Source organism: Macaca fascicularis, chromosome 13 (genome assembly GCF_037993035.2).
Source record: "Macaca fascicularis isolate 582-1 chromosome 13, T2T-MFA8v1.1".
In the NCBI taxonomy this organism is placed as follows: domain Eukaryota; kingdom Metazoa; phylum Chordata; class Mammalia; order Primates; family Cercopithecidae; genus Macaca; species Macaca fascicularis.
Genome location: NC_088387.1, coordinates 16,788,134 through 16,810,702, shown reverse-complemented (window position 1 = coordinate 16,810,702; position 22,569 = coordinate 16,788,134). Strand labels below are relative to the sequence as shown.

General features: G+C 50.6%; 1 protein-coding gene and 1 long non-coding RNA gene across 5 annotated transcripts in view; one reads left to right on the top strand and one right to left on the bottom strand.

The window, feature by feature from the left end:
• Positions 1-22,569, bottom strand: part of SH3RF3 (SH3 domain containing ring finger 3) — a 373,930-nt gene that overhangs the window by 191,519 nt on the left and 159,842 nt on the right. The window lies entirely within an intron of this gene.
• Positions 15,272-22,358, top strand: LOC141408320 (uncharacterized). The gene is made up of 2 exons (XR_012422037.1): positions 15,272-15,381; positions 20,913-22,358. It is a non-coding gene; the product is annotated as an uncharacterized lncRNA (long non-coding RNA).

The window sequence follows — 22,569 nt, the reverse complement described above, 5'->3', positions numbered from 1 at the left end:
TCAACTGAGCCATTTTCTGGAATCCTGAGCCTTTGGGATAACTGAGGATTTATGAGTTCAACCATTTCAAGAAATAAAACTTTCTTCAAAAACATATGCCAAGCCCCTGCTTTCTCAAACCGGCAGCATTAAATACACAGGACCCACATGGCTGTGGTGCCCGTATCTCTGGACACCCACCCCCTGGTCTCCTGGGACACAGACCACTATCTTGGCACTAGCAGTTAGGTGACTGCCCATGCCTGCTGCTTTTCACTACTGTGCCCCCCAAGTCCACACTTGCCCCAGGTCTCATGGCCCCTCTTTTCCCCCATAGCCTCTTCCCTTTCTCAATGTCCAGTGTCCCATGGCCTGGCACTCCTTCTTGTCACTTTCCTCCCAGTTCCAAAGCCTTCAACTGTCTTGTGCCCTACAAAACAAAGTCCAAACATGGCACCCTGCATACAGGTCCCAACACACCTTTCCAAATATCTCCTCCACTGTCACTCTTCAAACCCCTCTGCTCTGGCTGAGCCCACCTCTCTCCTCTCCCCCACATGCACTGGAATAAGCTCCTCTGCCTCACTCATGATGCCACAGGTGCCTGGAGCAGCTGACCCCACTGCTACAAAGAAACCGGAAGCACCTTTCAGCTCAAGGCACACGCCATCACCTACAGAGAATCAGTCTCTCTCCAATCATCTCCCAGAATGTTTTCTTCCCATCCCCCCGGGGATGTTCAACCTGAGAGGCAGTGAGCCCCACTACTGGCCACAACCCCTACTCAAGGCTAGGAGGCCTTGGCCAAGGACAGTCCCTATCTGGGCCTCAATGTCCTCCTCTACCACAGGGTGATGACAGTGATGCTTCAGACCATTGCGATGACCAACTGGTACAGCACCCACCCAGCAAGGACGGCAGGGCCTGGCGCATGGCAAGTACCCAAATGTCAGCCACGGAGGCCTGGCCTTGTATCCATGCCTCTTATGAGCACATCTTAAAATCTGACACTTCGCCTGCAGTCTCATCCCGGGCTGTGCATTAGGGCTGAACTACATTTAAATAAAAGCAGCAAGAAACACAGATGCCAGCCTCTGCCCTTGGGATGGATGTGCAGCAGGTTTGGGGTAAGGCCTGGGCCTCATGAAGAAGAATAAGGATCCTGATATCATGCCAGTGATGCTGGCATGGACAAGATCCCTAACCCCTTTCCAGGTCCCCTGGTTCTTTCCAGCTCAGCCCATGCACACGGATGAGGCTGACAGGCACAGGGCAAACATTACCTACAGTGTGAGCCAGGAGCACCACCTGCCTCTGAAGGTGTGTGGATTGCATGGCGTTCCTTGCCTCCTGCCTCTTCTTAACACTGCAGATTTGCCCACCTGTCACAAATTGACCCCCTTCTTCCACTTTACTGTCAATAAAAGTGCAATCCAAGGGCTGCTGTGGAAAACATCGGGCAGCTCTTCAGTAACATACACCGAGCATGGCCACGTGACCCAGCAAGTCCATTCCTAGGTATATACCCAAAATCTAAGACAGGTGTTCAAACAAATGCTTGTACCCAAATGTTAAGTGCAGTTCTACCCACAAGAGTCAAAAGGTGGAAACAGCCCAGTCCATCAGCAGATGAATGGATAAACAAAATGTGGAAACACCATACAGTGGGATATTCTTCAGCTAGAAAGGGGAATGGAATTCTGATACACGCTATGATCCTGGATGAACTTCAAAAATACGAAGTCAAAGAAGCTAGACCAAAGGGCCATGTATTGGATGATTCCATTTATATCATATCTCCAGAGTAGGCAAATTCATAGAGAAAGAAAGCAGGTTGTGGTGGCCTGGGGCCAGGAAGAAGGGGCCCAGGGGGGTGGCTGCTGACGGGGTAGAGTTTCCCTTTGGGGAGATGAAAACTTCAGACAGTGCTGATGGTCACAACACACCATGAATGAGATAAATGCCACTGGTACACTTTATAATGACTTTCAGGTTATGGGCACTGCACCACAATAAAGAACCCACTAAACTTGTTAGAATTATTAGAAAGAGGCGCAAGCCAACCTCGCGTGGGAAACTCATTCACAAGAAAAGTGGGCAGGACTCAGAGCTCCAGTTCTGAGGTACATTTGTCCCTCTGGCCTTTTGTGTTTTGCTTACTAAACTGTGTAAGATTGTGTAAGATTTTTATTAGACTTTGTAAGATTTGGAGTTCCGAAATAACCAAATAACCAGTTCTGAATGGGTGACATATATTTGAACTAACAATGCTAAAAGAAACCATAAAAACACATATACCAAGGTTCCCCTAGTCTACGTCTGACAGCTGGACCAGCCACCACAATGCTCAAGTCAGTTCAAAACTGGACAGCACCAGTAGCAGCCGACCTCACCACCAAACAGCTGCGACTCATAGAAGACACCAGCTCCAAAACCTGTGTGACCCCATCCCATCCACTGGCAGGGCACGGAAGAAAATGTGGGCCTGAGAAAATGAGAAAACAACTTCAAAGCTGTAATTAAAAAAATAACAAGAAAGAAAGGGACAAATCACCATTTTAGTAAAGTCTGCTGACTGTGCCACGTAGGTAGCCTCGATATGACTCGCCCATCGCTTGAAATTACTGCCGTTTTCAGAGTGAAGTCAGACAAGGGAAAACAAAACCACCTCCAGGATACATCAGTCAGAAGGGCATGTCCACAGACTGGGTCTCCTCTCAAGTGCTCAGCAGTCCTTTAGTCTTGCCATCAAGGGCCACTGCTTTTAGGAAGCTGGAATAAAAGCGCATCTTATCTGTTCCAAGCTGCAGCCCAGAGCATGGACACAGCTTCCTGCTTGCCCACAAACTGTCCCCTTCCTAACTCTGGCCGAGTGCTCCTGCAAGCACCCTATCAGAACATCTTCAATATCATATATTACAACGCAAATTTCAGAATTAAATCAATGTGGCTACCCACAAGTCCAATCTGCAAAAAGGTAATTATGAATATTCAATTTTCAAATGTGCACCTCCCAGCAATGGAAACTCAATGTGAATGTTACCTGATGAAGAGTACAAGAGGCACATTTTCTCTTTTAAATTTCAAGCCACTGTAAGAGAGAAATAAAGAATGTCTGTTGATTACACAAAGAATCAACAAAGACACAAAAGCCTCACATTTATAAGCTGAAACTGCACTGCAATAACAGCACGTGCCCTCAATTATGTTACCTGTGTTGTTCATGCCAAGTGGCAAGCAACTGAGCAAAAAGACCTCCACAGCACACCGTCAGCCATCCACACGGGCCTGCATGCCGCGGCCCTGCCGTGCACCGCACACCTGCTGAACCAAGCTTCGGCTCTCCTGTGGCTTACTCAACATATACATCAACCACAGCAACCTAGAAAATACGTAATCAACCAGTCTATCAAACGGCCCTGTAGTTTTTTTTTTCTTTGTTTGTTTGTTTTGTTTTTTGTTTTTTTTGAGACGGAGTTTCACTCTGTCGCCCAGGCTGGAGTGCGGTGGCACGATCTGAGCTCACTGCAAGCTCCACCTCCCAGGTTCATGCCTCAGCCTCCCGAGTAGCTGGGACCACAGGCGCCCACCACCACACCCGGCTAATTTTTTGAATTTTTTAGTAGAGACGGGGTTTCACTGTGTTAGCCAGGATGGTCTCTATCTCCTGACCTCGTGATCTGCCCGTCTCGGCCTCCCAAAGTGCTGGGATTACAGGCTTGAGCCACCGCGCCCGGCCGGGGCCCTGTAGTTTTTAGTTTCTTCCTGCACCATGCCCTAGTGGAATCACCAAGCAACAGGAAATGTGATTCTGCCATCCAGGTTGGAGTTGTATTAAGTAACATGCTAGGTCACAGGGCATTTAGAGTCCACCAACAGCTAACAGCATTAAATCATTCTGATACTTGCATAACAGTGGGTTGCAGTCATGGCATGTCGCTTCCTGCCTGGAGAACACCACCAGCCACTATACAGTCAGAGAAACAGCATCCACAAGGGCAGGTTGGAGATGTAGGGACAGAGAGGCCCTGCCCTGCCCCTCCATGGCACCTGCTCAGCTCTCATACCTTCTGTGATATGTGCAGCCTGCCTGCAAGGGCAGCAGCAGGATGGAATCGGAAGCCCTGGGAAGCCTCCAGGAAGAATCTCCAAGCACTTGGCAGGTGCTGCTGGAGTACGTGCAGGGTTTGGAGGCCGGGTCAGAACAACGTTGCAGGGTGGACTGCAAATGCACACGTGGCACCCCTCTATCTGCCCCTCGTCCAGGCCCCACCACTGACACTTCCTGGGGTCTGCATCTGGCAGACTCTGCATCTCTCCTGAAAGACGGTCTGCTCTGATCATTTTAGTGGATTTTCTCTATAAGCGATGTGTTGACAATATGGTATCTGTTTCCTGCTGATTTTGAATGAAGCAACCATGGCGTGAGGTAGGACAAAAGCAGTATCCCAAGCGCATCCAACTGTCGCTGCCAGTAAGAGCCTAGCAGAAGGCAGCAAACCACTCCGGAAGTCACCTTTAACTCTGTAATGCCCAGATCTACTGACCTCACTAAATACTGGGCTGAATGAGCAAGGAACAGGCAGCCGGAGGAGCAGCCCGAAGGGCAGAGCTCAAGGGAACTCCCAGTGTGGGAAAGGGCTCTGCGTGGATTGCTTTCTTCTCTGTCACCTGCTCTTTCTCAGTGAGAGATGCCGAGTAGCCCCAGCCTCTGAGACGACCTCCAGCAAGTTTTGTGGCATCCGTCCGTCTTAGGGAGCCGCAGACAGTGCTGCCTGGAACGTGCGTCCTCCCACATTGTGGCCACACACCGCACATGAAGGAGTGTACAGTGACAGGCATGCACTGGGACTGAGCGAATGCTGCATGCAGATGAGGCCCACAGTCAAGAGGACCTGCCAGAGCTTTGCATTCTCGTCTCCCTTAGCTTAGCTGAGACTGTCTACTGCTTGTACGGAGCTCCCTGGTGCATAATTTTCACACAATACTTCGGTACCCAGAGTGCGAAATAAGGTGGGGAGACCAGAGGGAAACTAGCAGGTGCTCCTTGAGCCTCCAGGGGCCAGAACCGGGCTGGGGACAGGGAAAATAGGAAGCACAATGATCCCCTAAGAAGGGGCCTTGGATTGCCCCGAGACACCTGTACGGGTCTCCATGGCCACACCTGCCATTAAAGGTAACCACAGAAGAGGTACTTTATCCTCTCAGGGGAGTTCATGACAGTCCTCAGTCAAAAAGCCTCCAGTCTGGAATGAATCACTGAGTTTCCCAGGAGGAAACCGTCAGCAGGTTAAAGCCAGCTGAGAAAAAGATATATTAGAACATCACAACCCTGGCAACTAATCCAGAAGATCAACATACCTCCCCCCGCTGTGGACCCCTTTCTAAGAGATTAATATTATCAGAATAATCAGAAGTCTCTTACAAGGCAATCTTACAGCATGGACCCAAATAACATTCGGGGAACCGCACCAAACCCAGGCTGGGGAAGTACCAGTGAAACCAGATATCCAGACAAATCAGGCACTCAACACATATTAAACACTCCTACTCAAAGCTGACACTGATTTTACAGACAGGACAGAAACCAGCTGAGCGGTTTTCACTCTGGTTCTTGACCTCAGCAGTGTCACCCCATGTCTTCTAAGGTGGTTCTCTGAACTCCTACTTCCCCCTGAAGTGGCTCTCACGAGATCTAATCTAGCAATTCACAGCTGTCCCCAGCAGGGCTGAGCCTGGCCCCTGCTCCTTTCCTCCATGGGCCATACCTCTCCTTAGCTTAGCTCCCATATGCTATGGTCACTAGCACCAAGCACTGAGCAGTGGCTAGTGAGACTGAGAAACCAAATGTTTATTTTTCTCTAATTTTAATTCATTTAAATTCAAACTCCAATATATCTAAATAATCTGAACTCAAAGATAGAGGGTGAGGGCAGTGCCAGTGGGTACAGCGGAGTTAATCACTCTTATGCAGTCAGAACCAACATCACACTGACACCCTGGGGTTGGAGACAGGAGACTCAGGAAGCAGGTCCAGAGACAGGGAACAAGGAACACCTAGCAGACAACATGGGGCAATTCAGCCTTAGAAAAGAAGGAAGTCCTGTCACTTGTGACAACATGGGTGAACTTGGAGGACAGTATGTTAAATGAAATAAGCCAGTCACAGAAAAATAAGCATCACATGATCTCACTTATATGTTGGAGCTAAACAGTCAAACTCCTAGAAGCAGGGAGTAGAATGGTGGTTACCAGGGGCTGGAGTTGGAATGGGGAGGTGTTGGTCCAAGACTATAGTTTAGTTCTGCAAGATGAGTAAGTTCTGGAGATCTATTGTACAGCAGTGTGACTCCAGCTAACAATACTGTACTGTCTCCTTAAAACTGCTAGCAGGGTAGATCTTTTTTTTTTTTTTTTTTTTTTTGAAACGGAATTTCACTCTTGGTGCCCAGGCTGGAGTGCAATGGCACAATCTCGGCTCACTGCAACTTCTGCTTTCCAAGTTCAAGCAATTCTCCTGCCTCAGCCTCCCAAGTGTAGCTGGGATTACAGGCATGTGCCACCATGCCTGGCTAATTTTGTATTTTTAGTAGAGACAGGGTTAGATCTTATAGTAAGGATTCTTTCCAAAAATAATAACAATGTTAATAACTAAGGGGGCAGGAGGTGACGTACAACTCAGAGGTGACGAACTTGTTCATGGTCTTGATGGTGGTGATGGCTTCACAGATTCACCCCCAGACTCATTGAGACATAGAAATTAAATATGTAAAATATGCCCAGCTTTTTATATGCCAACCAGGCCTCAATAAAGTGGTTTTTAAAAAACTAAAAAACCAAGCAAAACAAAACCTGAACATGGGCAGTCTCCTGCACCTGCCAGCTGGCTCTGTCGCCTCCCTGACTTTGTCTCGCCAGCCTGTGTAGCGGCCCTCTCCTGTCCCTCGGGCATCATTGGGCGGGTTTCTTTCCTCAAGGCCCAGAAGGAAACAGACCACTGAAGGGTCACCACCCTTACTGGCTACCTAGGCCTGGAAATATTTTCACTTAAAAAAGTCTCATCTTCTCAGTGTTCTGCCATCTACCACTCTACACAAAGATCATCCTATATTAAAAATACAGTGTGGGCCGGGCGCGGTGGCTCACGCCTGTAATCCCAGCACTTTGGGAGGCCGAGGCGGGCGGATCACAAGGTCAGGAGATCGAGACCACGGTGAAACCCCGTCTCTACTAAAAATACAAAAAATTAGCCGGGCGCGGTTGTGGGCGCCTGTAGTCCCAGCTACTCGGGAGGCTGAGGCAGGAGAATGGCGTGAACCCGGGAGGCGGAGCTTGCAGTGAGCCGAGATCGCGCCACTGCACTCCAGCCTGGGCGACAGAGCGAGACTCCGTCTCAAAAAAAAAAAAAAAAAAATACAGTGTGACAGAAGGAGAAGAGTCTGGTCCTCAAAGTGGGGAGTGCCCACCCTCATTCATCTGAGTACACGCCTTGTCTTAACCCTGCCAGAGGCAAACTCTTTCCTCACACGGATGGACGTTCCAAATTCACTGGGAAGCACATGTGAGGGAGATGGTTCTCAGACCCTGTTGGGGCCAAGTCAATCTTTCCCAAAGTTCCTTGGCTACGATGGAGTTTAAAAACTAAGGAAATGGCCGGGCGCGGTGGCTCAAGCCTGTAATCCCAGCACTTTGGGAGGCCGAGACGGGCGGATCACGAGGTCAGGAGATCGAGACCATCCTGGCTAACATGGTGAAACCCCGTCTCTACTGAAAATACGAAAAAACTAGCCGGGCGAGGTGGCGGGCGCCTGTAGTCCCAGCTACTCGGGAGGCTGAGGCAGGAGAATGGCGTGAACCCGGGAGGTGGAGCTTGCAGTGAGCTGCGATCCGGTCACTGCACTGCAGCCTGGGCGACAGAGCGAGACTCAGTCTCAAAAAAAAAAAAAAAAAAAAAACAACAACAACAACAACAAAAAAAAAAAACTAAGGAAATCGGCTGGGCACAGTGGCTCATGCCTGTAATCCCGGCACTTTGGGAGGCTGAGGCGAATGGATCACCTGAGGTTGGGAGTTGGAGACCAGCCTGGCCAACATGATGAAACCCAGCCTAAAAATATGAAATTTTGAATGAAATATGAAACCCTACTAAAAATACAAAATTAGCTGGGCATGATGGTACGCGCCTGGATTCCCAGCTACTAGGGAAGCTGAAGCAGGAGAATGTTAATAACAATGTTAATAACAAAACGGGGCAGGAGATGAATCCAGGAGGCGAGGTTGCAGTGAGCTAAGATCGTGCCACTGCACTCCAGCCTGGGCGACAGAGCAACACTCTGCCTCAACAAACAAACAAACAAACAAACAAACAAACAAAGAAAATCTAAGGAGATCAGATAATCTGGTTTCATGTTCAGATGCAGAGATCACGCTTTCCTCCAGCACACCCCTATTTAACTGATTTCAGCCTCTGAGGGGCAAGTGAAATGTCATGTCTGAAAATAGGAAGAACGTAGGAGCACTGTGGTGCCTTGTCTCCCGGGACCACTTCTAACGGCAGGAATGTGGGGAACTCCAGAGGCCACGCCATCCTGAGCCAGCCGTGGCACGCCACACTGGCTGATCCCCTACGCAGCAATGACATTTAGCACTGTCAAGATTTAATACCGTCAGCAGCACAGCACAGGGTCTCTGGCCTGGTCTCCAAGCTCCTAGACGGTCGTGGAGCATCTTTGCCCCCACTGTGGGGGCCCTAAGAGGAGGCACACGCTGTCTCTGGTTATTCCTGGCTCTCTGCCTCCACGGCATGGCAGGATTGCCCCCAGTTTTGTGTTTGGGTATAGTCAGCATGAACAGAAGCGGCAAGCATTTCTCCTCGCTGTTCCTGCAGCCAAACCTTTCCCACCCTGACTGAGCCATCACAGATAAACTGTTATTGATGATTACAGTCACAAAAAAATGCCCCAGGGTTCAGGTATGTCAAACGGACACTTAGAGCAACCCAAAAGCGTCACACACCATCAATTGCATGCGTCCCAGCACTGGCTGTAGGAGCACCAAGGCCAACTTTGCAGAAACGTGCTCAAGGGAGCCGTCTGAAAAAATGACCAGCCACTCCATTCTCTGGTATTGATTGGGGTGGGAGGAGAGAAGACACAGTGGGCGGAATTCTTCAAATGCTGAAAGCTCTAGAAAGAAAAACACACGATGCCGCACCTCCATGGCTTCCTGAGGAGCACTGAGTCACACAACGAAGATGGTGAAATCAGTGCAGCTCCAGGAAGACATGCAGAAGAGGCTGCGGGAAGGAGGGCAGGAAATGGACCCCGTCCCGCACAGGGGGAGCTACTTAGGCCAACGCCCTTGAGAGCAGACTTCTCTCCATTTGTCCGAACTTCTCAAACATTCTAAAGAGGCAAGACAGGGCCAGGATCAAGACAAGAAGGATGGTACTTGTGGGTCACCCACCTGAAATGGATGGGTAGCAAAGTGCAAGGCCAGCTTAGCAAATACATGTAAATCAAAGGCCTTTGAGATATCACTTGTCTCCTCAAAACAACAAAATACAGCTCAAATTTCTATGCAGAGGAGCCTAGTGGTCTTGGCATGGCCTGAGGTGGGGAGAATGCTCTGAGCCCACACGGGCCCTGAGGATGGTGGTAGCATAGACACTAGGCTGTGGTTTACGGGCTCTGGGCACCCCAGTGTCCTGGCATGCCCTGTGCTGTCACTCTGCGACACTGCCCTCTCCATCCTCAGACACCTGCTATCAAAGAGCGAAGGGGCCAGCAACCCCCAGAAGAAAGGAATGCAGGGGAGACTACACGAGCTCATACCCAGAGACACAAGGTCCCCCGCACCACACACAAAACACACACACACGCACGTATCACACAGATACACTGCCCGCCCCCCGCCACACACACACAGACAGACACCACACACAGCAAGTGTGGTCACGTGGGAGAAAGTCTGAGTCCTGGTGCACAGAGATCAGCAAACCCCTGACATCAGCCTGCACTGAGCAACCAGGGCAATTCCCCTCTCGTCTCTGCTGTATTTGGACAAATCTAAAGCTTGCAGCAAGTGAGCTGGCCTTCTATTCCCACAGTATTAAAATAGTAATGATTATTTATTGAGAATTTACTGTACTGGGCACTTCATACACAACTGGATTGAAGTCTCCCAACTTTAACGTGAGACACCCTGCCCCTCTGCAGATGAGGAAGCCAGACTCAGGCAAGGCTAGTTGGCACCAGATTCTGCAGCTGGTAGCCAACGGCAGTGCTGTGGCCCTCACCCTCTAACCAGGGTCCAGCTGCCTCCAAGGCAGCACAGAGGGCACTCTGTTTGCTTTGTAAGTTGTTCTGATTTAGCAGGAGCCTTGGGAGCCAAGGACTATCGTAATGACGCTCTAGGTGATGACACTCACTTCTGAGAAAGGAGCTGGAGCCCAGCCCACATGAAGTCTGTTCCAGCTGGTGGGCGCTGAAGAGTGTGCTCAGTCTGATGTTGGAAGGTGGTGACGGAGGAAGAGGAAGGTGGATTGATGGAGGAGGAAGAAGAAGATGGATGGAGGAGGAGTGGTTTTTTACCACCAGGAAGAACTTGAAGTCCCAGTACATATTTGCTAATCATACCCCTAACTATCCCCTGTGGAAAAGGATGACTGTTATCTCTGGAGCATGGATTCATGTCTTTTCCTCACTCAAAGGCTTACCTGGTATAAAAACTCAAGGTGCGGTAGGCACGGTGGCTCACACCTATAATCCCAGCACTTTGGGATGCCGAGATGGGTGGATCACTTGAAGTCAGGAGTTGGAGACCAGCCTGACCAACATGGTGAAACCCTGTCTCTACTAAAAATACAATAATTAGCCAGACATGGTGGCGTGTGACTATATATAGTCCCAGCTACTCAGGAGGCTGAGACAGGAGAACTGCTTGAACCCTGGAGGTGAAGGTTCACGGCACTGTAGCCTGGGCGACACAGTGAGACTCCATCTCAAAAAAAAAAAAACAAAAAAAAAACATCTCAGGATGCCCTCTCGAGAGCATATCTCGGGGCCATTATTCTCCCCATCCCTCTGTGGGCAGCGACACATGCACCTAGCTATCACCAAATGTCCACCTCTCTTATCCTTGCTGCTCACCCAACACTGTGCAAGCTTCGTTCATTCACTCACCCACACAATGACTGCGCACTGTGGAGTGCAGTGCCTTCCAGTTTCCAAATTCTAGAAGAAAGAGCGAAATAAATAAATAGAACAAATCCTTCCCTGCTTAAAGCTTTATCATCTTATTCCTTTGCTGAGAGCTGGCTCTGCACATCCTACTTGTCATTCAGGAGTTCTGAATTTTCATTTTGGGCTTTTTAATTGAATGTTCAGCCTGGCTGTACATGCTGGGTTTTGTAAGCATTTTAATCAATAAATAAATGAGCCCACACCACGGCCACATCCACCATCTGGTGCTGCCAACTGAGCAGAGAGTGAAAGAAAAGCCTTGCTTGTGGATTCTCTTTCTTTATCCCCCTGATTATTTCGAATATTCTGGGCAGAACCGGCTTTTAGGTTCAGCAAATATAGGGCAAAAGAACGGCCTTACAATTCAAGGTTTCCTGTGAGCTCGTGCGAGGAAACTTTAGGAAATGGAAGGAAATGTCACCCCATGATGATGCTTGGCGACTCCCCTCGGAGTGCAGTCCCCGTCCTGGGGCTCAAGGATAAAGCCTGGGGGTACATCATGGGAGGTCTCCCTGCTTCAAAAGGCCCTGGTGGCTGGCAGACTGTCCTAAGGGTGATCTTAAGGATGGCCACTCAAGGATGTGTCAAGGACTCTGACGTGCCAAGCACTCTCTGGAATATGTGGTCACCGCAGTGACCCAAATGGGAAAATATCCCTGCCCCCGTGAGCTTCAAATTCTCATCTGAAATAACAAAATAAAATCTATAAACAAAATCCCAAGAAGGCTAAAGAGTGAGAAGTCCTTTGGAGAAAGCAGCAGGCAGTCCTTGGGGAGGCAGGGTTGCAGTTTTAAGTGGAGTGGTCAGAAAAGGCCCCGCGAGCAGGTGGCATGGAGGCAACACCCAAGGGGGAGTGCAAATGCCCTGGGGGAGCCTGCCCAGTGGCTTGTGGGGAAGGCAGGGCTGGTGTGGCTGGAGCAGGTGACCCAGAGGGCACTGCAGGGACACATCACCAGGGAGGCAGTGGGTGGGGGTTGGTGCAGGCCCACATGGGCCGTGTCATAGCGCCTGGCTTTTTCTCTGACAGTGATGGGAGGCACTGGGGGATTCTGAGCTGAGGACTGGCATGATCTGCCTTCCCTTTCAACAGGATCACTCTGGCCGCTGTTTGACAATAGATGCCAGGACAAGGGCAGAAACAGGACCCTCTGGTGGCAGCTCCGTCATCCTGGGGCGAGACACAGAGGGACCAGACCAGGGGTGGGAGGTTAAATCAGGGATATTTCGCAGGGTGAGCTGAGGGGGTATGTGAATGGGGGGCAAGGGACCCACAGGAACCAGGGAAGGCCTGGCCAGAGGGAGCACGGAATGGGTGTGCTCCAAGGAGCATTTGACTGACACCCCTTTTAGCTGGGACTCCTTGAGGACCCTGGGGCTGGTCCTCCCGCAGGGCTGGCAGAGCACAGTTGGCCAAAGTCAAGGTCAGGGTGGGGCTCACCACCTGGAGAAAAGTGACCTAAATCATCCCCCACCCAGCCTGGGCTCAGAAATGGTTTTTCCCTGAGCTGTGGGAGACCCTCCTTCAACGACTCACAGACCATGGGAACTAGGGCAGCCATCGCTCTGCTCTGAGGTACTTCTACCCTGGCAGAAACTGAACCAGGTTCCAGAACTGCATGGACAAGGATGACAGACACAGACGCGCTTCCCTTCCCGCCTGTCTAGCCAGCCACGGAGTTCTCTCTGCTCCTCGGGGACATAGCTGAGATTGTGTCCTGCCTGCTTTCCGTGCCTCTCCTTCTCTTCTCTCCATCTATTTGGTGACTTCTCTACCCCCAGCTACTTCCACCAGCTGGGCCGTCCACCCGCCCTTGGCTGCTGCCCCAAAGCCCTGTCCACCTCTGCATCCCCCTGAGAAGCAGGTCTGGGTGAGACAGATCCCCACCTCCAGTGCACAACATCCCACAGGGTACATTCCCACACCGTACCACACACCACTCTCAGCTGGCACCAGCTCAGGCGCAAACCCAAGGCTGCCTGGGGTACTGGTCTGGTTGAGGGGCACTAGTCTGGTGGGCGGGGAGCAGTGACATGACTGTGGGCACTGACCCATGTGGGGAGTATTGGCTTGGGTGGGAGGAACTGGCCCACGACCGGGGCCCTGTCCTGGTGAGGAGCACTGACCTAGTGGGGACAGCTGACCTAGTTGGGAGCAATGACTGGGTGGGAGGCACTGACTGGATAGGGGACACTGTCCTGGTGGGAGGCACGGACCCAGGAGGGGGGCACTGGCAGAATGGGGGGCATTGGCCCAGTGGAAGGCACTGACCAGAGTGGGGGACACTGACCTGGTGGGGTGGGGCTGGCCTGGGTAGAGGGTACTGACCCAGGTTGGTTGGAGGCACTGGCGTGGGTGGAAGGCATTGACTTGGGTTGGGGGCATGGTCTGGTGGGGAGCACTGACCCACACCAGGCACCCCTCTGGCTCTGGAGGAGGTATGCCCGGGGTGGGTACACAGGCCTCTCACAGGCGGCTATGTGGGCTGCTCCCCTGGGGGGCAGAACCTCTCCTCCTTCCCTTCCCCTCTTTAGTGCGTTTTCTCTCAACTGGGCAAACGGTCTCATGAAAGATGGAAGCAGAAGTCAGTCTTCTCTGTTACGTACAGCATTTGTATTAACAGTGATGATGATGATGATGTCAATGAAAAACAGATGACTGAATCGCAGGGTCTTCCTGGGGAACTCGCCCCCGTGCAGAGGCCCCGCTCCCTCTGCTGTCCTTCCTGGCTCACTGCCGCCCCCTACCCCCCCGCAGCTTTCTTACTCTCTGCGGAGCTGTATTGGACTTCCCATTCTGATCACCTCCCACCTGGACCAACAGCTGCGGTCTATTTGGCCCCACCAACTATCCAGGGCCAGGCACACAGCAGGTTCTCAGTAAGAGAATGCTACAGGAATGGAGGAAATAGGTAAATCACGAGCTCCTCGGGGTAGGTCCCAAGCCTAGTTAATCCACACTGTAGCCCAATCCACACTCCTGGGTTTAAAACTCAAAATAAGATCTGGCAATGCTATAGCAGTGCTGTCAGGAGGTGAGATGCCTTGGGGCCATTGGCAGCAGCTCTGCTGGTGTGGCCAGTGTCCCCAGCTGACCCTTGCCTGTTCCCACATGCCATGGCAAGTCCTGGGCCACGCGAACCCTCGGCACTCCCCCCACCTCAAAGGGGACTCTGCAGAACCTCTGCTACCCATGACACCTGCCTCCACCCACAGGAGCAAAGGCAGCAAGAGCGGATGGTGCAGGGCCCAGCTCACTTACCCTGAGTCCCTGAGAAGCCACAGGTGGGTGTTAAGGAGGGGCAGGAATCGTGCCCTGATGACCTTTAAAAGGTCATTCTGAAGGCCGGGAGCAGAGGCTCACACCTGTAATCCCAGCACTTTGGGAAACTGAGGCGGGTGGATCAGTTGAGATCAGGAGTTTGAGACCAGCCTGACCAACATGGTGAAACCCTGTCCCTACCAGCAATACAAAAAAAAAAAAAAGCTGGGCGTGGTGGTGCACACCTGTAATCCCAACTACTTGGGAGGCTGAGGCAGGAGAATCACTTGAACCTGGGAGGCAGGGGTTGCAGTGAGCCAAGATCATGCCACTGCACTCCAGCCTGGGCAACAAGAGTGAAACTCCATCTCAAATAATAATAATAATAATAATAATAATAATAATAATAATAATAAAAGGTCATTCTGTTTAGAGTGGAAACCAGGAGATGGGAGGAGGCTCTGGGCCCTGGGGGATAATGCTGACATGGGCGGGGTTGGGGGCTGTGCACGGATATAGAGAACAGTGAATGGACCCGGCAGCCTCCCAGGGGGCCAACCTGGCTGGGGCAGGAAAGGGATCTTGGGGAGGAAACTTCATTACAGCACCTTCAGAGCCTCCCATCAACCCTTTACCGATGTGTCAGTCTCCAGCCAAGCTACAGTGAAGGGCTGCAGTGTCTCTCACAGTCACGGAGGGAGCAGTGTTGGGACAGGCAGGAGGCTGGGTTCTATCCCCAAGCCCCACCTCTAAGGAGCTCCCACTTACACCTGAGAGAGAGTCCAGCTTCAAGCTACACAGAGATGCCTGTGCAGGGAGCGCCGATTGCAGCCATCCGTAAAGCCGGCCAGAGTCCACCACAGACATGCCCACAAGATCTCACGACCACGGGAGATTCAGGTGAGCCTCCCCAGGTAAACCTCCCCTTCCCTGATCTTCATGTCCCCAAATGCCGGCCTCCCGACACCAACCAGGCAGCAGGCCCCTGTCCTGGGGGGCTGCAGTGATTCTCCAGCGTGCCTGGGCACCTGCAGGTGGCTGCCAGCGTGTGGCTGGGATCACAACCTGGCCTTCTACAGTGAGACTTTCTCTCAATATGAAGCTCCCTTCTTCAAAAGAAGGACAAAGCTGTTAGGGTCCAGCCCTGCTTCCCTTCCCAGCCTCACCTGCCTGGGTCCTCTCCTTGCCCTGCATGCCCCTTGGCTTCCGCCCTGGGTTCTTTAGACTCGAAGGACTTCAGAGCCAGGCGGCCTGGGGTACAGCCTGGCTGGTGCTCACCAGCTGTGTGACTTGGGCAATTGTTTAACCTCTCTGAGCTGTGGTTTCATCTACAAATCGGGGATGACAAGAGCACCTGCTTCCTGGAGCCACTGCAGGCTTGAGCGAGGGAGTGTGTGCAGAGGAGCCCAGGGTGCCTGCATGCCAGCCATGAGCTCGTTCATCACTGGACAGGGGTGGGGAAGGACAGGCACCTGCAGGCCAGGCGTGGAAGACGCTCCGTACCACACCACTTGCGTGCCACTGGGCAAGATACTCTAAGTCTGCATCTTAATTTTCTCATCTGTGACATGGACAACAGTGGTATTTCTCGCAGGGATCCTGAGAATTCATAGGGATGGCTAATCCATGGAATAGCTTGGAAAAGGCCTGGCTGCCATGAGTCCTGAATGAACAATGGCTGAAAGAACAACTGGGAAAGTGCTCTTTCCACTGCCACACACTTCCTTCCCTCCCTGCTTCTCTTCTCACTAAGTCTTTCTCACTCATGCAGCGCCTCCTCTGCACCTCAAGGTGCCTGGCTCTGGGGCAGAGGCTTGGCTAAGCCTGGGCTGAGTTGGTGCCTCCTCGCTTGGAACCATCCTCCCACTCGGGTCGTGACTGCCCCGTTCTTGGGTGTGGTCCTAGCCCCCGCTCTGGGGCTGTGTCTGTCTTCCTCCAAGCTGAGCCTGGCCCCGTCACCACATCACGCAGCAGGGTGCTCAAGCTTGTGATGATCAGATGGAAGAATGCAAGGATGGCTCTCACAGAATTTTTTTTTTTTTTTTTTTTTTTGAGATTGAGTCTCCCTCTATCACACAAGCTGGAGTGCAGTGGTGTGATCTTGGCTCACTGCAACCTCCACCTCCTGGGTTCAGGTGATTCTTGTGCCTCAGCCTCCCGAGTAGCTGGGACTATAGGCACCCACAACCATGCCCAGCTAATTTTTGTATTTTTAGTAGAGACGAGGTTTCACCATGTTGACCAAGCTGGTCTCAAGCTCCTGGCCTCAAGCAATCCACCCACCTTGGCCGCCCAAAGTGCTGGAATTACAGGCATGAGCCACCACACCCGGCAAAATGATTCTTTATACCGCCAGGACACTATCTTCAGAGTAGCTCCCCATGCCTTGAGCAAAATCCCCCACCAAGGAGCTGTATGTGACACACAGATTCCTCCTTTGAAACAGTGGAAGAAAGACTTCTGGGCAAAGTAAACTGATCACATGGAGCGGCCCAAGGAGCAATGAGAAACCACAACAGAGCTCCGTCCCACAAGTCAGAAGGAAGAATCCAGGTCACTTTTCAGGCAGAGAAAAGACCATTCCAGGAAGGGATGCAACACAACCAGCTGCCTGGCCAAGCACTGCCCCCCGGATGCTAGACCCCCCACCCAGGGAAGCTCGTGGAGAACATAGAGGAGGGCGCCGGCCGTTGGTAAAGAGTCAGGGCTACTCGGCAACAAGCCTCAGGCTGTTTCACAGGAGGGAAATGTGAGGTAGAGGAGCAAGGCGCCTAGGCTGTGGCTTCCAGCACTCCTGACTCCTGATCTGTAACAAAGCTCTAGCGTTCACCCACAGCTGGGAGAGGGTGTACCCTGTTCACACGGCTTTGAGCAGGTGATTCAGGGAAGGCTGACAGCCAACACGGACGTTGCTAGGACAGGACACTCACTTTCTGATATAACTCATCCCCGCTTTGAGAGGGCCCTGCCCAAAGACAAATGAAGGAGTCGGAAACTTGACTTACTTTCAGGAAGCGGCTTCTCAGGTTGGTGTGGGCTTCGCACCCTTTGTTTTCTAGTGGTCAGTGCACGCAGGGGACAGAGGATGACTGCCTGACACGGGGGCGGACCCACCACTGGCAGTGGAAAGAGAGGGGGGCAGGATACGGCAGGCAGCCCGGTTACCTTTGGGGTAGCCTGGGCCATCAGGGGCTCAGGGTCCAGATCAGTCCAGACAAGAGAACAGGCAGCCCCCTTTCTCAGATTTTGCTGGCCTGTGATGACGCACAAATGGATACTTCTATGTCCTACAAGTTGTAACCCAAACCCCACGGGAAGGAGGAGACCCCCGGTTAGCTGTGTGGCCCTGCTTGTTTGCAGTGCAGTGCTGGGTATTTTTAGCAGAAGGCTTTCCCTCCACTGTTCCTGTGTCCTCCCTCCTGCGGTTGCCCTAAGACAGGTGAGTCTGTCTGCAGGGCCCCACAGGGCACCATCCGAGACCCAGGGCACTGCCTGTGGAGCTCTGCCCCGGCGTCCCATTCCTCCTAGTGTGTCCCCTGCAGTGTCATGATGAGACAGTCCTTTCTGCTTGTGCAGGGACCCTCCCTGAACTGCAGACGACAGCTGCCACTTAAATGTCAAATTGGGGTGTGGTGCCTCACACCTGTAATCCCAGAACTTTGGGAGGCTGAAATGGGTGGATCACCTGAGGTTAGGAGTTTGAGACAAGTCTGACCAACATGGTGAAACCCTGTCTCTACTAAAAATACAAAATTAGCCGGGCATGGTGGCGCATGCCTGTAATCTCAGCTACTGGGGAGGCTGAGGCAAGAGAATCGCTTTAACCTGGGAGGCAGAGGTTGCAGTGAGCCAAGATCATGCCACTGCACTCCAGCCTGGGCAACAAGAGTGAAACTCCATCTCAATAAAAAATGAATAAATAAATGTCAAATTGCTGTTACATGGACCAGGCAGGTTCGTGCTCCTCTCAGCACCATCCCGACAAGACGCTTTTCCAGGAAGAGTCTATAGATAGAAAACTGGCAAAAGAGGAAAGAAAAATGCCCAAAATAGAAATCAGGGAATGCAATGTGAAACTAGGGGATGACGTCATTTAAAGTAGAGAAAAACTGGAACAAGCTAAACATCGGATAGGTGAACAGTTACAGAAATTATGGGAAATATGTGCAATGATTTCTTCCACAGCTATGAAATATGCTATTTTGAGAACATTTTAGTGTAGTAAAAATATTCCAATTAAATATAGCATTAAGTGAAAAGACCAGGATACAAAACTTCATGTTTACATGATCCCAGTCATGTTTGGAAAACAAACACATATGTGGAACCCCAATACACCAACAAGGCGACTCTCTGGCTTCTGAAAAGGGCAAGTCTTCTTTCCTGTTTAAAAATATTATGTTTATACATTTATACGTTACAATTTTTCTGTAGAGAACATAAATGATGCTTTTAATTAGAAGGAAACATTTAAAAATACATATTGGGGCCAGGCGTGGTAGCTCACGCCTATAATCCCAGCACTTTGGGAGGCTGAGGCAGGCAGATCACAAAGTCTGGAGATGGAGACCATCCTGGCCAACACGGTGAAACCCCGTCTCTACTAAAAATATAAAAAATTAGCCAGGTGTGGTGGCGGGCACCTGTAGTCCCAGCTACTCGAGAGGCTGAGGCAGGAGAATGGCGTGAACCCGGGAGGCGGAGCTTGCAGTGAGCCGAGATTGTGCCACTGCACTCCAGCCTGGCAACAGAGTGAGACTCCGTCTCAAAAAAAAAAAAAAAAAGTGTATATATATAATCTTTCACTGAGGAGGCATGAAATATGGCTCAGTTTGGAGCTGTTCCCTGACAGAGCTGAGACACAACAGTCACCTGAAACTGGAGACCTTACTAAGTTCAGGTTCCCCACTTTGAAACCTGCGAATAAGCCCGGCCTGGGAGACAACGAGGAGCAAAGAGGAGCAATTTAAGGCCAGAGGACCTCACATCCCACTGGAACAATATCCAGTCTTCCAAAATTCCTCCACACATTTCCCCACCACGAGGGGCTGCCTGGGCTCAGCAGATCACAGGGACAGTAGCAGGAGCTTCTTCCAAGGGCATCACCGGGTACAGACATGGCGTGTGCATCTCACAAGCGCCTCTCCACAGCACGTGCCCGAAGGCCCCTGGCCCCGAGCCCGGTCCTCCCGGCCCTACCATCTGACTCCTGCACGGCAGCCAGGCGAGACTGCAGGAACTGAGACACATAATCCCCACTCACTTTTTGGGCAGATGGGCCTGGTCCAACCAAAAGCAATAGAGGCAGCTGCATCTAGAACACTGAAGCGCAAACAACCTCCCTCCCCTTCAAGCATAACGCAAAAAAAAAAAAAAAAAAAAAAAAAAAAAAGAGATTACTCTGTTTCTTTTTCTCCCAACAGCCTTCTGTTGTTGCTTTCTGGCATTTCTCCATAATATCCTGACAGCATTTTCAAAGGAATCATGTGAGATGGTGCCCTCCCACTCTCCCCACGTTCGTGAGACAAGTGCCCCAAATCAGGGTCCATTTGAGCTGTTCAGTGACTGGTTCTGGACACCTCTGGGGTCAAGGAAGCTATGGGATTATTTGTCGTGATAGGCATTACCCCAGCACATGAGAATGTATGACTCAGTGCTGCTCCAAGCAGTCAGCTCATCATTTAATGTGCACCTACTATGCACACCCGGCATATTGCCGGGCACCCCAGGAAAACAGTAAAAAGTAGCTATTGTCAACGAATTTACCATCTGGCAAAACAGGAAGAGAATATATACATGAAGAATAAAATCGTATTTAAGCCTTAAATTAGGGATGGAAAAGATGTTTCAGGCAGTTGTTAGAAGCCATCAAGAGTACTGTGTTGTAAAGAATCTGAAACAGACCTAAGCCCAGGAAAGGTATGTGTGCAACAGCAGTGCCTCCCTTGAGTGCAGCTGGGCAGGTGCAGCGGTCAGGTCTGGGTCTGCATCCTTGCTCTGGAAGACCATGGATACAACAGGGAGGGAGGGCATTCAGGTTGGAGGAATCCAGAGGCTTCAAGGAACACTTAGGACTTGCACTGATCTAAAAGATGACAGGCATTGGGTGCGCCAAAGGATAGTCAGAGGACATAGTGTATCTAGGCATAATATGTGTAGGAGACAGTGAGGAAAATAGAAGTTGGGTGCTATAGAATACGAACATGAGGATTCCAGGTAATGAAATCTAGTGCATGCATATATGTGTGTGTTCGTGTGTGGCAGGTTGGAGGGACTCTGACTATGTATGGTACAGTCCCTGATCACACTAATTTCTCTTATCACTCATTTACTGTAATAGGTATGTACTGTGTGCCTGGGAGCAATGTGTTATACTACTGGAATGAGAAGTTCTCACTTCATTCTCCTTGTCTGTCTTTATTGACAAACAGATGGAATGATGTGATGTGTCTGAAGATGTGAAGGAGCCACCCAGACCTAAGCCACCTGGACAAAGAAGGGATCTGGCTCATCCAGGACCATGCAACTTGGGCCATCTATATCTGTGGTAATCAAAGTGTGGTCCCTGGACCAGCAGCACTGGCAGCACAAGAGAGTTTCCTTAGTTAGTCCTGAATTCCAGGCATCCCCCTGTACCCATAGAATCAGAATCTGCATTTTAACAAGGTCCCCCCAGTGGTCTGTTTGAAACTTAAAGATTAGAAGCCTTGAGCTACTCCAAGAGCCCTATAGGCTTTGGATTTAAGAACTAGAAGCAGAGCTGGGAGGAACCTCAGCAATCCTCTGGTTCAAGCCCACGATGCGATACACAATATGAGGAAACCAAGATCTGAGAAAGTTAGCTGATTTCCCAATTTCCCCAGTTTTTAAGATTTCACCCAGTTTCCGGCCAAAAAAAAAAAAGTGTATTTTCATGACCACACATCTTCCCTCAGCACGCATTCCTGAAGTCATATCATGTTTCATCTTCCATGCTATGAAGTGCAGCCTCCCAACACCAGAGAGCCGTGGAACAGGATGAAAACCAACATAGCTTTCCACGTGATGTCTCAAAACCAAAAGCAGAGACATCTAAGTGCAAAGTAAGACATCCCAGCGCTATACCACGGTCCCCATAATTACTGAGATCCTTACACAGATTTCCATCACACATAATGTCTGACCAAGAGTGCACAGCTGTTCAGTGACTGGTTCTGGACACCTCTGGGGTCAAGGAAGCTATGGGATTATTTGTTGTGATAGGCATTACCCCAGCACATGAGAATGTATGACTCAGTGCTGCTCCAGGCAGTCAGCTCATCATTTAATGTGCACCTACTGTGCACCCGGCAGCACCACCCAGATCATTTCTTGCCAATCTGTGACATGTAGCATCAAGAAATCCAAGCTCATGTTCCAACAACAGGTTGTCTGCAGAAGAGTACCTAAAACTCTGATGCAAGGAATTATCTGAAATGGTTGTTTCTAAGATTCCTTTGTATGGGAGCATGGGAGGTGAAATCCTGTTCCCGTTGGAAATAAAAAACAAGAAGGCTCACCCCAGCCAGTGGGTGATAATGTGGCATTCATTACACCGTGTGCACATAGAGCGTGCAGTCCAAGTCATATGACAGCAGAGAAAGGGGCCTTTTTCTGTAGAGAGAGAGAGGGGGGATGGAGGAGGAGATAGTTAATAATTTTCTTTTCATATGACAGCTTGGAAAATCCCAGTTCAGCTTTATAACGCCAGCTCCTCAGTTATAATTTAACACCTATTCCAAGAACAGTTGACAAACGAATGTTAGTGAGCAACACAATGCCATTTTCATTTGCCAGCCAGAATGATTTTTTTATGTCCTTGATAAGCCCACAAATAAATTTGTCAATTTATTCATAGCTATGGGTTGGAGTCAAGATGCAATCTCTCATGCTCTGCAGACACTGGTACCGCTTTCTTTACGGAACGCCCATCTGTTTTTCTACCACATGGGCATAAAGATTTCCAGAAGCTACTAAATAAGAAAGTGATTTGAGTCCTCCTGTAGTAGCTTTCTAGCCATCTGCTGTCCCAGCCATGTGTCCTCCACCATGACAACTTTCACCCATGTT